Consider the following 13,676-nt stretch of genomic DNA (forward strand, 5'->3'; position numbering starts at 1 on the left):
TGCTTTCCCTTGGTTTTATTCTTTATATTTGACAATACTTTCAAACTGGAAGAGCTTGTTACAATTTGTACCGTTTTTCACAATTCATTTTGAGATACTTGAGGTTAGTCACACTATGCATTTCATCCTGATTTGATTATGTGCCTCAAATTTCCCTGTATGATGCCTTTATTCATTCTGCCTTTCTCATTTTTTTTACTGATGTGTCTCACCTGAATTTTTACCTAGTATTGATCTTCACCATCAGATGAAATCTCTCTATTCTGCTGAATATCATGGATGACATCATTAATGTCTTCCATTGGTGCCAGTGGACTATAGATAACATAATAAGCCTTGTCTGTATATCTTTAGATACACTTAGTGGCTACTTTTAGGTCCCTCCTGTACTTAATAAAGTGGCCACTGAGTGTGTGTCCATGGTCTTCAGCTGTAGTCCATCCACTTCAAGGTACAACATGTTGAGCATTCAGAGATCTTCTTCTGCACACCACTGTAGTAACGCATGGTTACCTGAGTTACTCTCACCTTCCTGTCAGCTTGAACCAGTCTGGCCATTCTCCTCTGACCTCTATCACTACAGGTGACTCAGGTTCAATCCCCGACACTGCCTGTAAGGAGTTTGTATGTTCTCCCTGTGACCGCGTGGGTTTCCTCTGGGTGCTCCGGTTTCCTCCCACTGTGCATAGACATAGCAGTTAGTAGGTTAATTGGTCATTGTAAGTTGCCCTGTGATTAGGGTAAGATTAAACTGGGGGAATGCTGGGCAGCATGGCTCGAACAGCTGGAAGGGCCTATTCTGCATTGTATATAAATAAAATAAAAAAGTAATTTCGTGCACAGAACTACTGCTCACTGGATTTTTTTTATTACACCGTTCTCTGTAAACTCTAGAAACTGTTGCGTGTGAAAATCCCAGGAGATCGGCTGTTTTTGAGATGTGCAAACCACCCCATCTGTCACCAACAATCATTCCACAGTCAAAGTCACTTAGATCACATGTCATACCCATTATGATGTTTGTTCAGAACATCAGCTGAACCTCACGACATGTCTGCATGATTTTATGCATTGAGTTGCTGCCACATGATTGGCTGATTCCTGGTGAAGGGTCTTGGCCTGAAACATTGACTGTTTTCTCTTTTCCATAGATGCTGCCTGGCCTGCTGAGTTCCTCCAGCATTTTGTGTGTGTTGATTTGCCTGAATGTGCATTAACAAACATGTGCACAGGTGTACCTGAGTGAATCTTAGCTATTGGGTTGCCTAGATGACCATTTCATTGACCTGTTGGCTTTGAGTTTCTAAGTAGAGGCTGGTCAACAATGAACAAAAATATTAATGGCTAATTATTAATATAATTACCATGTTAGCCCATCTTGGTTTATCCAGGTTCCAAATAATGACTATAACAGTACATTGTAAATTTAAAATGTATTGCTTATTTTCCTGTAGCTAAATTAACTCCTAATGTCAGAGTTTGGAAGTCTTGGTAAACCACAGGTTTTGCTTCAAGGTCTGTTAATTCCTCCAAAATCCTGGGTAGAATTTTGAGTTTAGTCAGTCCCTGATATTGCTTGTGTCTGAATGCGCAGACTTCCAGTTTTGACAAGTCAGGATTTGAACATCTGTTGTAGTATGACACTCGAAGTGTTGTCATTCATCAATAGACTCTTTCATGCAGCTCTCTTCTAATATTTCTGTTCTTTTTCTGTAGTTATCAGTTAAGGACTTGAATGCTGGAATGGTTTAAATTTCCCATGAGATCTTGAGTATGTTTTTGTTTAAGCTTGAGATTGCAATGCACACGTTTTTGACCTTAAACCGTGGATTGTGTGTGTAATGTCTGTTAAGTAACTCTAACCAACCATTTTGCCTGCATGTGATTTTTTTTGGAGTTCTGAGCGTGGTGGGCCTGGGCTCCTGTGTATATCTGGAAATGGTTCACAGGCTTTTTCTATGACATAATAGTCTAAAAATATATGAATGTGTGGATCCATAATGTATTCAAGAATGAGAGAGGCTGTAAAACTTTGTGCTACTCCTTGTTCAGGTGCTTAAAAATTAGTTTCCATTTTACCAAACTATAATGACAGGTTTGTTCTGTTATTCAAGCTCAAGATCAGTTTATCCTAATTCAGTCATACACATGTATACTGCCAAACAATACCATATTTCTCTGGACCAAGGTGCCCAACACAGAACATATATTACACACACACAACACATAAAGTGATATTACCGCTGTTGTTCATTCGTCCATCGTTGATGTCGATGAGGACCTCAACACCATGATGATGGTGTCGAGACTAGCGCGTGATTTGGATTTAATTCAGGGAGAGTTGCGCAGCGTCAGCCTCACTCTCTCTTCCCAATTCCCATCTGGATCCAGTGGCAAGACAGAGTCGAGGCGGCTGGAGATGGGACTAGGCGCAGTGGATGACCAGGACGTCTTCTGTGTCTTGTCCTGCTCTACACGTTCCATGACACTTGCGGGGACCGCCTTCTTGACTGTTGGACCTTCCATTGGTCTCGTCCGCTCAATCCGACGGAGTCCGTCTTCACATGCTAGGTAGACAATTCTCCATCTCACTGAGGATTTGAGACCCGTCGGCTACCCTCACCTGGTTTAGCCGGCTTGTTGAAGCCGTTGCCCGGGGTGTGGCTGCTGTCGCGTGCAAACAGATACGGGGAGCCACAGGTGAGAGCTGAGTGCCAGGTGGGGACCAAAGGTGGACAAACTGCCTTGAAAAGGATGCGTCATGTTCCCCCACCAGAGGTGCTACCCCTCCCTGCACCCCATACACCCCATATTACCACTAGTAATTCAACAAATACTAAGGTGCATTTCTGACACAAGTTTAAGAAGTAAACAGTATAACACTATTGGTGCTTCATGTGTGTTGAAAGCTGGGTGGTGGCAGGGACGACAGCGCTCTTACTGCCTGGGGGAAGAAGCTGTTTCCCGTCGTAACAGTTCTTGTCCTAATGCTTTGGTAGCTCCTCCCTGATGGTAGGGGGTTAAAGAGATTGTTGGATGGTTGGGAGGGATCATTGAAAATGCTGAGGGCCCTGCGTACACGGTGTTCCCGATAAATATCTCTGAAGGATGGAAGAGAGACCATGATGATCCTCTCGGCAGACCTTGCAATCCTTTGTAGGGACTTGCGGTCAGATGCCTTGCAATTCCTGTACCAGATGGTGACGCAGCTGATCAGGACACTCAAAGTCGGGAGGGTTAAAAATACCAAGAATGCTGAATGTATGCTGCAGTACCTGGTACTGTGATGTCCAGTGGGATGGTAGAGTTCTAATTCCCAAAAGGCACGGCACAAAAATACTAAAAACACAAGCACTATTTACTTAACTGGTCTGCTTCATGGCTTAAAGTGTGGAAGGGGATTAGCCTTGTGGTTATTAAAATCACAGCCTAAAGCCTGCGTTATTAGTTATTTTATACGAACATAATACCAGCTGCTGAGTGGGCAGCACTGTGGGGTAGGGCGGATGGGAAATCTGAAACTAGACAATATAGATTTAAGATACGAGAGGAAAAATTTAAAGGTATTGTGAAGGATACCTTTCTGAACGTAAAGGGTAGTGGGTATGTAGAGTGAGCTGCCAGAAGTGGTAGAGATGGGTACAGTTGCGACATTTAAAAGTTGGGTATGTGGATATGGAAAGATTAGAGCTGGGGTTTCCAACCTTTTTTATGCCATGGACTAATAGCATTAAGCAAGGGGTCTGTGGATCCCAGCTTGGGAACCCCTGATTTAGAGGAATATGGGCCAGGTGCAGGCAAATATGACTTGCTTGCAATTTGGCCAACAGGGATGATTTGAACCAAAGGACCTGTGTCACTGCTCCTTCCACATTCCCGGACAGACATACAGCATGGACATGGAACCATTTTACTGTTAATAAATGCCTTTCAGTATTTACTCTACTTCCAGTCTTTTGGAGTAATTGATAGTGCATCAAGACCATAAGGCATAGCAGCAGAATTAGGATAGTCATCTCATCGGGTATTCTATGCCATTTGATCATGGCTGATTTATTTTCCCTGGCAACCCCATTTTCCTGCTTTCTCCCTTGTAACCTTTGATGCCCTTACCAAGGGCATCATAGGAAGACAAAATCCATTGTTAACCGTACCCCCACTCCCACACCCCAACCCTCAGGGCCATTCCCATCTGCCATCAGGCAGAAGGTCCAGGAGCTTGAAGACCCACACCTCCAAAGTCCAAGAACAGCTTCTCCCCCCACTGCCATCAGGTTTTTCAACCAAGCTGAGGAACTCTAATTCTACATCGCACTACATTTCTTTCTCTCCACCCTAACCTGCACTTAGGTCATTGTAACACACGCAAAATGCTGCAGAAACACAGCAGGCCAGGCGGCATCTATGGAAAAGAGTACACAGTCAATGTTTCAGGGCTGAGACCCTTCATCAGGACTGGAAAAAAAAGATGAGAAGTTAGATCAAGAAGGTAGGGGGAGGGGAGGAAGAAGTACAAGGTGGTAGGTGATAGATGAAACTGGGATAGGGGGAGGGGTGAATTAAAGGGCTGGGAAGCTGATAGGTGACTACCTCACTACAGGAAGAATGTGGAAACCATAAAAAGGATGCAGAGGAGATTTACAAGGATGTTGCCTGGATTGGGGAGCATGCCTTATGAAGACAGGTTGAGTGAACTCGGCCTTTTCTCCTTGGATCGACGGAGGGTGAGAGGTGACCTGATAGATGTGTATAAGATGATAAGAGGCATTGATCGTGTGGATAGTCAGAGGCTTTTTCCCAGGGCTGAAATGGCTGCCACAAGAGGGCACAGGTTTAAGGTGCTTGGGAGTAGGTACAGAGGAGATGTCAGGGGTAATTTTTAAGGCAGAGAGTGGTGAGTGCGTGGAATGGGCTGCTGGTGACGGTGGTGGAGGTGGATATGACAGGATCTTTTAAAAGACTTTTGTATAGGCACATGGAGCTTAGGAAAATAGAGGGCTGTGGGTAACCCTAGTAATTTCTAAGGTAGGGATACGATCGGGAGAACTTTGTGGGCCGAAGGACTTCTATTGTGCTGTAGGTTTTCTATGTTTCTGTGTAAGACCAAGGAAGAAAGGGGAGGAGGAGGAGGAGCACAAGAGGGAGGTGTTGGGTAGGTAAGGAGGTGTTGGGTAGGTAAGGTGTTGAGTAGGTAAGGAGCACCAGAGGGAGGTGTTGGGTAGGTAAGGTGTTGAGTAGGTAAGGAGGTGTTAGGTAGGTAAGGTGTTGGGTAGGTAAGGAGCACCAGAGGGAGGTGTTGGGTAGGTAAGGAGGTCTTGGGTAGGTAAGGTGTTGGGTAGGTAAGGAGCACCAGAGGGAGGTGTTGGGCAGGTAAGGAGGTGTTGGGTAGGTAAGGAGGTGTTGGGTAGGTAAGGAGCACCAGAGGGAGGTGTTGGGCAGGTAAGGAGGTGTTGGGTAGGTAAGGAGGTGTTGGGTAGGTAAGGAGCACCAGAGGGAGGTGTTGGGTAGGTAAGGAGGTGTTGGGTAGGTAAGGAGCACCAGAGGGAGGTGTTGGGCAGGTAAGGAGGTGTTGGGTAGGTAAGGAGGTGTTGGGTAGGTAAGGAGCACCAGAGGGAGGTGTTGGGCAGGTAAGGAGGTGTTGGGTAGGTAAGGAGGTGTTGGGTAGGTAAGGAGCACCAGAGGGAGGTGTTGGGTAGGTAAGGAGGTGTTGGGTAGGTAAGGAGCACCAGAGGGAGGTGTTGGGCAGGTAAGGAGGTGTTGGGTAGGTAAGGAGGTGTTGGGTAGGTAAGGAGCACCAGAGGGAGGTGTTGGGCAGGTAAGGAGGTGTTGGGCAGGTAAGGAGGTGTTGGGTAGGTAAGGAGCACCAGAGGGAGGTGTTGGGTAGGTAAGGAGATGAAGTGGGAATGGCAATGGTGAAAGGGGGGAGGGGGGCACAAATTACCAGAAGTTTAAGAAATCGATGTTCATGCCATCAGGTTGGAGGCTACCCAGACAAAATATAAGGTGTTGCTCCTCCAACCTGACCGCAGCAGTAGGGGAGGCCACGGACTGACACGTCGCAAGGGGAGTGGGAAGTAGAATTGAAGTGGGTGGCCACTGGGTGATACTGCTTTTTCTGGCAGAATGAGAGTAGGAGCTCGGCAAAGCGGTCTCCCAATCTATGCTGGGTCTCACTGATATACAGGAGGCCACACTGGGAGCACTGGACATAGTCTATGACTCCAACAGACTCACAGGTGAACAGTCTCATCACCTGGAAGAACTGTTTGGGGCTTGAATGGTGGTTAGGGAGAAGGTGTAGGGGCAGGTTCAAAGTTTCATTTTATTATCAAAGTATACAACTCTGAAACTCTTTTATTCTCTGGATAGCCATGAAACTTAGAAAAAAAAGAAAAAGAAAGGAAAGGCAGTATGATAATCAACCCCCAAATCTCGCAAAAAATAGCAAACAAAAACAGTATAGGCACATCAGCCCCCAAATCCACCCCCCTCTCCCCACCACACACACACACACATGAAAACCTGAGGAATGGCACTTGTTCAGCTTGCCAGGATAAGTACCAGGAAGAAGATCAGTGGGAGGGATGAATGGACAAGAAAGTTGCATAGGGAGCAATCCCTGCAGAAAGTGGGAGGAGAGGGAAAGGTGTGCTCGGTGGTGGGATCTCATTGGAAGCGGTGGAAGTGATGGAGAATTATGTGCTGGACACGAAGGCTACAGGTGTGGTCAGTGAGGGACTAAAGGAACCCTATCCCTGGTGGGGTGGCAGGAGGATTGGACGAGGGCAGACATGCGTGAGATGTAAGAGATGGGGGTGAGCGCAGCGTTGATGGTGGAAGACGGAAAGCCCCTTCCTTTGAAGAGGGAGGTCAGCTCATTAGTTCTGGAATGAAAAGCCTCATCCTGAGAGCAGATGTGGTGATGATGGAGGAACTGAGAGAGGGGGATGGCACTTTTACAAAGTGGCATTCCATTCTCTCAGTTCCTCCATCTTCACCACATCTGCTCTCCCTATGTAGGTTACGTTTGTCATGTTTCTAATGTACTCTTCTGCTGGGGCAAAAAGCTAATTTTGATGAGCATTTACATGGAGGTAGGGTTGCTTGCTATGAAGCTAGTCAGCTTGAGGTATCCACTTTTGGCTTGACCAGTATCCTTCGATTTCTCCTGCTTTCTGATCGTTTTTGATTTGATGAACACACAAACAAAAATCATTCACGTGCAAGGCTATTATTGTGATTTTTTTCCTCTTCTAATCAAGTCATGGTTGCAAAATCTGACTGAGATAGAGAACTAACCAAAGGATCTTTTTGTATGATATGATAGACTCTTGACCTCATTATGATCTTGTACTTTACCTGTTCTGCACCTCTTCAGTAACTTTTACACTTTACATTGTCATTGTTTTATCTTATTCTAACTCAATGCACTGTGTAATGATTTGATCTACATATTTTCTCTCCTCCCCTCCATTTTTGTATTCTGAATTCTGCCCCCTTCCTTTCCAGTCCTGATGAAGGGTCTCAGCCCAAAAAATCAACTGTTTATTCCTCTCCATAGATGCTGCCTGACCTGCTGAGTTCCTCCAGCATTTTGTGTGTGTTGCTCAGGATTTCCAGCATCTGAAGAATCTCTTGTGTTTAAGCTTTTCACTGTACATGAGACAAATAAAAAAAATATTAGCTTCAGCTGTTTGTTTAAGGTGGAATGAGATCTGCATGCACTTTAAATTACATGAATCTCTGGAATTTATTTGCATTTGGGGCTGCAAGTGGCTGCAGAGTATGGAAGGACGAAGTGATTATATCACACTGAGTGAGGATCATTCTTCAGAAGCTGAACTGCCTTAAATGAGCCAGCAGATGTGCAAATGATTTGAGAATATGTGTGCAGACAGCAGTGGTCATTACTGAATCAAGTGCTACCTCACAGCCTGTGGCAAGGACGGGTGGCCATTCCCAGTGCTGTAGCTCTGGAACTGTGTCTTCCTCCTCCTGCAGCCCCACCTGCTGGTCAGGGTACTGATCATCTGCTGCTCCTTCCTTGCTCCAAGTTGCCAAGCAATGGCTGTGCTCGTCTGATGCTCAGATTACGCAGGACCCCGCAGACCTCACCAGAGTCTGGCTGGTGAATATTGTACAGCAATGAAGACCACTATCCCTTCTGGGCATCGCTATTGTGCGAGCACAGAGATTCTGGAGAATGAGATGCTGGCATTCATAGTGTGAGGGAATTTAAGTACGGGATCTGGGATGTCTTCCTCAGTTTTGTTTTTACAGCTGCACAGACTAACCATTTGAGCAGGAAATTTTTACATGGCCTGCCTGAAAGTAGCTCAGTTACTTCTGGGAAGGGAAAAGGAAGTAGGCAGAGAGTGCAGGAAAACCCTGTGGCCATTTCCCTTGACAACAATATCGTATATTTAATATTTCAGTAATATTTGAGTAATATTGTAACCAGTGAAGATGACAAGGAACATCTCCAAAATCTCAAGATACTGTTCAAAAGATTAGAATATTATGGGGTCAGAGCATGACACAAGTATGAATTCTTTAAACTAAATATCACTTATTGTGGTCACATCATTGATGCACAAGGATCACACAAGTGTGCTGTGAAAGTTCAAGCAGTGGTGGATGTTCCAAGGCCAAGGGATGTGTCAGAATTGTGGTCCTTTTTAGGAGTTGTTAATTACTATAATAGGTTCCTGCCAAACATGGCTACTATGCTCCACCCCTTGAACTCAATACTACAGCTTGGCGACAGCTATGCAGGGACAGGGTTCGTATTCTGGAGATGGAAAGAACAACCAGAAGACAGCAGAAGGGAGCCAGGAGAAATGCAGCCACGGTTGCCACCACTACCACATATACATGTCCCACCTGCAATACAGCTTGAGGGTCCAGGATAGGACTGTATAGTCATCAAAGATCTCACTGTTTTAAAGGAGTGGACGTCGTCATCGGATTTTGATGGACAACTGAAGAAGAAGAAGAGAAAACAGATTGGGAAGAAATGTCAATGGACAAAGCGGTGTGAGGTGGCTTTCCAAAAGGCAAAGGAAATGGTAACGTCAGACTCTGTACTCACACATTATGATCCACGTCATCCAGCAAAGCTTGCCTGTGACGCCTCGCCTTAATGTATACATGCATCCATGAGTGACGAAGTGAACAGACTATAGCGTTTGTATCAAGTTCCCTTAGTGCTGCAGAGAAAAATTATGCACAGTTTGACAGAGAGGCCTTTATTCTGGTCTGGGGTGTAAAACGTTTCAACCAGTACTTGTTTACCCTCATAACTGATCACTAATCACTGGTGTCCATTTTTAATCCACAGAAGGGTGTTCCACTAACAACAGCAGCACGAATATAGAGATGGGCTCTGTTTCTTTAAGGACACAATTACAGGATTGAACTCAAGAGGATGAATAATCTTGGAAATGCCGATGGATTATCCTGTTTACCTTTGGAAAAGGAAGTACCAGAAAATTTACTGAAAAAGACATCCTTCCTGACGTATTTTCCTGAACACAAGTCGAAAGTCCCCCTATTACGGCAGAGATGATGACCCAAAGGAAAACCAGGAAAGGCCCCACACGGTCTCAGTCCTACAGGGCCACCCGAAACGGCTGGAATGTGTAACGGAAACTCCAGTTTCCCCATTTTCACCAGTGCCAGGATGATCTTGTCCTTGATGAAGGTTGCCTTTTGCGAGGATTGAGAGTTGTTGTACCACTCAAGCTGAGTGTTAGTGTTGGAGGAGCTACCTGCCGGTCATCTAGGCATAGCTAAAATGAAGGCATTGGCTTGAAACTTTGCCTGGCGCCTGGGATAGATCAGCAGATCGGGCAGCTTGCTGTGTACTCTGCAGAATGCCAACATGTCCAGACAGTGCCAAGAGCAGCGCCTCTCCATCCCTGGGAATGGCCTGCATTGCCCTGGCAGAGGATTCATGAGGATTTTGGCAAACCATTCATGGGCACAAATTTCTTGGTGGTAGTGGATGCAGCTACAAAGTGGCCAGAAGTGTTCCCAATAGTCTCCGCTACTGTGTGCACACTGTTGATGTATTGAGAAACCTCTACGCAAGGACTGGTGTTCCAGAACACTTAGTCAGTGACAATGGACCACAGTGTGAGAATAAACAGTTCCAATCATTCCTAAAAATGAATGGAATAAGACATATTATATCTCCACCGTACCACCCAGCTACAAGTGGCTTGGTGGAGAGGTTTGCCCAGTCTAAAGAACACACTGGGAGCAATGCCAGCAGAACACACTACACTAACGCTGAGCCAGAAGCTCGCCAATTTCCTGCTTACGTATGTAATGCAACACACTCCACAGTCAACAACTCACCAGCTACACTGTTACTTGGTCACCCCTTGTGTTCACGCTTGGATCTCCTCAAACCCAATCCCAGGAGGATGCAGGACAAACGGCTGAGACAAACTGAAGGTTTGTCAAACAAGGGGGTTCAATGCTTCACTCCTGGAGATCAAAAGTGGGAACTCAGAAAGACTAAGGACAGAAGTGGACCACTCACCTACAGAGTGGAGATTGCATTTGATGTCATCTGGAGATGACTGGTTAACCAGCTGAGGAGAGTAGAGTCAATTGTTAAAGGTGTCCAGATCAGTTAGAACCACTTCCTGCAGTCCCAGAGCCAACTCCTACAACCACCACCACAGAAGAAGCCCCAGAACCTGAGGTTGTTTCACAGCCACAAGTCTCACCTGTCATGCGGAGTGACCTCCCTTGTCAGGAAAGATGTTATCCCACAAGAGTAAGAAATCCTTCACATTGATTAAAATATTTCAGTAATATTTGAGTAATATTCGAGTAATATTCTAAATGTGCGGCCATGTGGCCAAGTGGTTAAGGCATTGGACTAGCTACCTGAAGGTTGTGAGTTCGAGCCCCAGCCGAGGCAGCGTGTTGTGTCCTTGAGCGAGGCACATAATCACACAGTGCTCTGCGACAACACCGGTGCCAAGCTGTATGGATCCTAATGCCCTTCCCTTGGACAATATTGGTGACGTGGAGAGGGGAGACTCGCAGCATGGGCAACTGCTGGTCTTCCATACAACCTTGCCCAGGCCTGCGCCCTGGAGAGTGAAGACTTTCCAGGCACTGATCCATGGTCTCGCAAGACTAACTGATGCCTTTACTTTATTCTAAATATATTGTTTGATTAAGTATGCTTTAATTGTTTACAGAACCCATTACAGGTTATGTAAGAAGTACCTGAATGGCATTCATCATTATGCCATCACGTCATAAGTGAGCTCCTCACTAAAGCAAGCATGTTCTCCATGCTCCAGTGTTTTACTTCTGATTAGTTGCTGGAGTTACAAAACATAGAAACCTACAGCGCATTACAGGCCCTTCGGCCCACACTGTTGTGCTGACCAATGTAACAAGTATACCATTTGGAAACTGTTGGTCAGTGGGGTGGAAGAAGGCAGAAGTGGCTGGGTCTGTGGCACTGGGACAAGCTCTGAGACTCATCAGGGAAGCGTGAAGGCTGACAGGACTCCAGCGACGGGGTTTCAGTCATTGGAGGGTTGGGTGAGGGGTGGGGAACGGACAGGAGATTCCGTGGACACAAAAGAGACACGGAATAATGTGTTGCCTCTCTGGTGCCAAGGTCCAGGATGTCACTGAGCGGATGTAGAACACTCTCCAGGGGCAGCATGAGCACCTAGGAGCCATTGTGCACACTGACACAAATAACATAGGGAGAGCTCCTCAGAGTGGGTATAGGGAGCTAGAGACATTGTTTAAAATAAGACCTTGACAGTAGTCATCTCTGGATTGCTTTCAGTGCCACGTGCTAGTGAGGGTAAAAATAGGAGGATATGGTAAAGGAATGTGTGGCCATGAAAGAGGTGCAGAGGTTAGCGATTCAGCTACTCGAACCACTGGGATCTCTTCTGGGGATGAGGGGACCTTTACAAGGGAGGCAGGTTACCCCTGAACTGGGGGGGGGGGGGTGCGTGGGGACTAATATCCTGGCAGGTACAGCTGCTAGTGCCACAGTAAACTAGATTAACAAGAGCATCAGTGAGACAAATGAAAGGTAGAGGTCAGTGACAGAAAGTCGAATAGGCTTGACAGGCTGGAGAATGGCAGGAAAGCCTATTGCATTAAATTGCATTTAATTTGAAGCGAGAGGCCTGACAGGTAAGGCAGATGAACTTAGGGCCTGGCTAGCTAATTAAGGCTGCGTCCACACTACGCCGGATAATTTTGAAAACAAAGCTTTTTCTCTTCGTTTTGACCTTCCGTCCACACTGAAACGGCATTTTTAGCCCCCGAAAACGAAGATTTTCAGAAACGGTCTCCAGAGTGAATATATCTGAAAACACCTAATATCAGTTGCAGTGTGTACGGGGTAACCGGAGCTTTTTAAAACCGCTGTCATGACGTGCCGGAACAAATGGCCGCAGCCCGGCATTTCATTGTTTTCTTCTTATTATTCTTATTCTTCTTCTTATTATTATTACTACTTTACTGTATAGAGCGTACAATCATCACAGCGATATTTGATTCTGCGCTTCGCAGAACCTAACAATTTCAGAACAGACAGCAACAAGACTGAAGCCAGAAGAGTTAGAAATGTACTCACCAAATACTTTGACCCATAGCTTACTGAATAAATAAGTATACTCACTTTGCCCTGTTTTCTGTCCTTGCTTGTATGAAGGACCTCCAGTTTAAATTCCATGTGGAATATTTTGGAGGATCAAGAAGCAAGAACCAAGGCGGTTTACTTCAAGTACTTCTCTGACAATAGATGTGTAACAGCCTAATGTAACATTGTATGGAAATGCAAGATAACACTGATGTAGTCATGTTTTATACATTTAACAAGGTGATTTATTAATACAGCAGAGTTAGTCAGTTTTTCAATGTTCGTCATCAGCCGGGTCATACTGTCTGTGAACTCCCTGTCGGTTGCCTCCATATGCTACAGTATTTGTTTTTTTTAATTTTAAGTCCTCCTGCGCGAGAGCCAAGAGCAATTCCTTTTAACTTTTTCTACTCTGTAACTGGACAAACGCGCACCAAGTACACCACTTCCTCTTGGCTTGTTTTCTGTGTGTCCTGCGCATGCCCAGTAGGAGGAGATTTGCCCAAATATCCATCTAATGTGGAAAGAGATATTTTGAAAAACGCTTAGTGTGGACGCCTGTTGTTTTTACTCGAAACCGGCATTTTCAAAATTATCCGGCATAGTGTGGACGTAGCCTGAGACTGGGATATTATGGCCAATACAGAAACATGGCTAAAGGAGGGACAGAGACAGGAAGATCTGCAGATGCTGTAATTCCGAGCAACACACACAAAATGCTGGAGGAGCTCAGCAGGCCAGGCAGCATCCAAGGAAAAAGTTAAACAAGACTGATGAAGGGTCTCCACCTGAAACAACCACTGTTTATCTTTTCCATAGATGCTGCCTGGCCTGCTGAACTCCCCCAGCATTTAGTGTGCGTTGTAAGGCAGGGACAGGACTGGCTGCTTAATAATTAGGTGGGATAGAGTAGAGAACAGAGAGAAAAAGACGCAAACACGAGGAAATCTGCAGATGCTGGAAATCCAAGCAACACACACAGAAAGTGCTGGTGAACGCAGCAGGCCAGGCAGCATCTATAGGAAGAGGTATTTCT

General features: G+C 45.6%; 1 protein-coding gene across 1 annotated transcript in view; it reads right to left on the reverse strand.

Annotated features, from left to right (window-relative positions):
* The window catches only part of LOC140188118 (proteinase-activated receptor 3-like), a 40,255-nt gene extending 27,514 nt beyond the window's left edge, over positions 1-12,741 (reverse strand). Inside the window, exon 1 of the mRNA XM_072244082.1 lies at positions 12,680-12,741. The gene's annotated coding sequence lies outside the window, so the exon portion shown is untranslated. The remainder of the gene's footprint in view (positions 1-12,679) is intronic.
* Positions 12,742-13,676: the final 935 nt, after the last annotated feature.

This window comes from Mobula birostris, chromosome 26 (assembly GCF_030028105.1).
Source record: "Mobula birostris isolate sMobBir1 chromosome 26, sMobBir1.hap1, whole genome shotgun sequence".
In the NCBI taxonomy this organism is placed as follows: Eukaryota; Metazoa; Chordata; class Chondrichthyes; order Myliobatiformes; family Myliobatidae; genus Mobula; species Mobula birostris.